Source organism: Cryptomeria japonica, chromosome 4 (genome assembly GCF_030272615.1).
Source record: "Cryptomeria japonica chromosome 4, Sugi_1.0, whole genome shotgun sequence".
Taxonomy (NCBI): domain Eukaryota; kingdom Viridiplantae; phylum Streptophyta; class Pinopsida; order Cupressales; family Cupressaceae; genus Cryptomeria; species Cryptomeria japonica.
In genome coordinates this window covers 234738422-234742903 of record NC_081408.1, presented here as the reverse complement: position 1 = coordinate 234742903, position 4482 = coordinate 234738422, and positions in this window count along the sequence as shown.

Genomic DNA, 4482 nt, shown 5'->3' with positions numbered 1-4482 from the left:
AGAGAGAGAGAGAGAGAGAGAGAGAGAGAGAGAGAGAGAGAGAGAGATTGGGAAAAGGAGAGGGAGGGAGGGAGGGAGGGAGAGAGAGTTAGAGATAGAGAGAGAAGGGGATAGGAAGAGAGAGAGAGAGAGATAAGAGAGAGAGAGAGAGAGAGAGAGAGAGAGATTGGGAAAAGGAGAGGGAGGGAGGGGGAGGGAGGGAGAGAGAGTTAGAGATAGAGAGAGAAGGGGATAGGAAGAGAGAGAGAGATAGAGAGAGAGAGAGAGTAGGATAAGGAAAATGGGATGGAGGGAGAGGGAGAGAGAGGGAGATTGGGAAAAGGAGAGGGAGAAGGAGAGAGAGAGGAGGAGATTGTCAAAAGGAGAAGGGGAGATTGGGAAAAGGAGAGGGAGAGGGAGATTGGGAAAAGGAGAGAGAGAGAGAGAGAGAGAGAGAGAGAGAGAGAGAGAGATAATAGGATAAGGAGAGGGGGAGGGAGGGAGATTGAGAGAGAGAGAGAGAGAATAGGATAAGGAGAGGGGAAGGGATGGAGATTGGGAAAAGGAGAGGGGGAGAGGAAGAGAGAGTTAGACATATAGAGAGAAGGTGATAGGAAGAGAGGGAAAGATATAGGGATAGGAAGATAGAGAGAGAGAGAGAGAGAGAGAGAGAGAGAGAGAGAGAGAATAGGATAAGGAAAGGGGGATGGAGGGAGAGGGAGAGAGAGGGAGATTCAGAAAAGTGGAGTGGGAGAGAGAGAGAGAGAGAGAGAGATTGGGAAAAGGAGAGGGGGCGAGGGAGAGGGAGAGAGAAGAAGATTAGGAAAAGGAGAGGGGGGAAGGGGGAGAGAGAGAGAGAGAGATGGAGTAGGGGGAGAGGGGGTAAAAGAGAGAATATGGGATAGGAAGATAGGGAGAGAAAAGGATAAGGAGAGAGAGAGAGAGAGAGAGAGAGAGAGAGAGAGAGAGAGAGAGAGAGATAATAGGATACAGAGAGGGGAAGGGAGGGAGATTGGGAAAAGGAGAGGGGGAGAGGGAGAGAGAGTTAGAGATAGAGAGAGAAGGGGATAGACATAGAGAGAGAGAGATAGGGATAGGAGAAAGAGAGAGAGAGAGAGAGAGAGAGAGAGAGAGAGAGAGAGAATAGGATAAGGAGAAGGGGATGGAGGGAAGAGGGAGAGAGAGGGGGAGAGGGAGAGAGAGGGAGATTGGGAAAAGGAGAGAGAGAGAGAGAGAGAGAGAGAGAGAGAGAGAGAGAGAGAGAGAGAGAGAGAGAGAGTGGAGAGAGAGAGAGAGAGAGAGAATGGGATAGGGAGAGAGAGCAGGAGAAGGAGGAGAGGGTGAGAGAGATGAGGTAGAGAGATAATGAGAAGGAGAAAAGGGTGAGAGACTCGATAGAGAGAGAAGTGTGAGGGGGAGAGAGATGAGATAGAACTCAAGGAGGATAATTAGGGCTCAGAATAGACAAATACGATGATGGGGAAGGAAGACGAGAGAGAGAAAGGAAAGCAAGTGATACATGCATGTATACAAACATATATAAATATATTTATATTAATAGATGTATATATAACTATAGATATGCATATATACATACATAAACACATTATATATGTATGTTTGTATATATTTGTAGTAAATGCTATGTTCGCAAGCATACATTATTATGTCTTCATAACTCGTACGGGTTTTGTGAAACAAAAAATAATGGTTTTAGTTCTACATAACTCATACTGGTTATGTAGAACTATGAATAGTACTTTTAGTTTTTCAAAACCCATGCGGGTTATGAAGAACTGTGAATAGTACATTTTTTTTTTCAAAACCCATGCGAGTTACGAAGAACTGTGAATAGTACTTTTTGTTTTTCAAAACCCATGCAGGTTTTGGCTTAGTAAGAGGGTTGGAAAATGACCCTAAGGCTTGCAAGCACATTTTCCCCCCATTTTTGTCTCTTTACACATTTTTTCATCTTCTAACATGATTCCTCGACTTTGTCATCATCAAGTTTACAAATGATTAAGTGGGTATCTCTAAAATTACCACCATAATCTCACATGTCTTCTTAGTTTTTTGACCATATAATGTTTTCTATTTTTGGACAACATTAGCATAGTAAACTTTAATTTTCTTTACCAGTGCCTTGACAATCCTCAAAGACATATGTCTACCATTTTTTCAATAACTTTTGATATACTTGACCAAATTCAAAATAAATTACATATTATTGTTCTACACTAGATTACATACACTTTTTAAAAAAGAAGTTTCCATTTTTGATTATTTTGATGCAAGTTATGCCTAGTGCACGAACAGGTACCAAATCTTGAGGATGTGGTCACTCAAACATTTCTTTATGAGGGCCTGCTCACATTTCAAGCCTTTGGTGATCATGTCATTGAAAGAATCTGTGTCTTTGACATCTAAGTGAAACTCCATTTCTTTGTTTAAGTTGGAAATAAATATTTCCACTAGTTCTTGTTAAGGCAACTGAAGAGAACGTCTGCTAGACATTTGATGCCATCGTTGTAGGAAGACTGAGAATAGTTCACCTGGTTTTTGTTTAGTGTTACACAGATCAGCCATGGTGATATCACGTTCAATGTTATGTGAGTAATGTGCTACGAACTTCTAGATGAGTTCCTCAAAATGTCCTAATGCCACCTGGTAATCAGGAAAACCATGATGTGGTTGTTCCTCCCAAGCTTTGTGGAAAAAGGCACATTAAGTATGTATCCTTGTATGCCACTTCAAAACAAGCTGAATGGAATTCTCTGACATGATCGTGAGGATCTCCTTTTCCTCGATACTTTTCAAACTTGGCTGTTTCGAACCCTCGCGAAAAAGGTGGCATATAAATATTCCTATCAAAGGGATAGGGACAAATGTCATTAAGTGAGAATTGATTAGTATTCACACCACTACGGAGTTGTTGGGCAATATTTTCAACTTGTTTCTGCAACATCTCTATGTCATTAGGAGGAGGAGGTGGTGGTGGATTACCTTGAGGAATGTTATATTTGATGCGATCTCTACCTCTATCATTCTCATTGCGAATCTGCCGCTCTGATGCTTGTCTTAGTTGTGCAAGATCAAAGTCAGAGGGGAGTTTAGCTCCTTCTTGAGAAAGCTTTAAAAAGTGAGCATCCTCCTAAGTATTTCATCAAAAAGTCTATTAAAGAGGGGGTTGTGTTGAGCCCTTTCTATGGTTGCAGGAGTAGGAGTACTTGGGTTTTCGTCATTTGAATTTCCTCCAAGTGCTTCTTGAAATTCATTGAGATTTTCCTCTTCTTCTTCTTCAATTTCTATTTCTCGTTGCCTTGACTGTGATCGGGTTTGGGCCATTTTGTTTAGAAGCTTTTGTTCAATTTGGGTGAAAATGATGATGAGTTGTTGATGAAATGAAAGATTGATGGTTGGTGAAGTGTTTTGCATATGGATCTCTAACACTTAAAGGTGGATGTGACAAAAATTATTTCTGGAATTGCTTGTTGTGTTTGATAAGGTTTGATGTGATAAGGTATAGAGAAATTTGAGATGTGTTATAGATTTAACTACCTAGTAATGAGAGGATTCACTCATACACTAGTTTTAACCTGCGTAGATATGTCTCTTAGGATGAGCTTATCCTAGATGTAGAAACAATCTAAAAAGTGTTTTGGTTGTGTTTGATTCAAGCAATATCTAAAAGAGAACTTTAGGACAAGAACCTCTTAATGTTTTGAGAGTTGAAAGATGGATTGATGATGTGAATGTGAGAATGGATGTTTAACTTCAATAAAAGCTTTGTGTCACAAATGGAACAAATTCTACCTCTTCACTTTCAGGCATTGGTGGCATTTCTCGAGCTACGTTGTATGTGATACAAATGTCTGGGAAGAAGTTGGGATTGATCTTGCCTCCTTGGTTTTTGTGATAACTCAAAGCTCTATATTGCATAAAAGCTTTGCGGTTCAATGATTTTGGATCAAATTCGTTTGATTTTCCTTGAAGATAAAGGCGCATGCGACGTAGGAAGGTTCTATGACAGAAAAATATTTGTCTATTTAGATAGAAGAATTTCCTTCTTTTGATTAAAGTCTTTGAGCTTAATGGTCTTTTCTTCAAGTTGATGTGTTGATAAGAATTCTTCTTTCTCAAGATGTGAAGAATGGTCATATATTTTGATACTTTTTTCTGTTTGTTTTTTATTATTATTATTTTTTTTGGTTCTTTGGTTGGTTGCTGAAAGATGTTTGTGTTGGATGAATACTTGTTTTGATTTTTCTTTGACAAGAAAACAAAGAAAGCACAAAAACACAAGAATGTTGCCTCAAAAGGCACAAATAAGTATGGGTCTAAATCAACCCAATCTTGGACTTTGTATGACCCTTTTTCCTTTAGGTGCTTTTTAAGGTGTTCTTCCAAACCCTGAAGTCGGCTCAATTTGTACTTAGTCTTGACTCACAAATGAAAACACTTCAAACACTTTTTATCCCTAAGGTCAAATGGCCAGTTGTGATA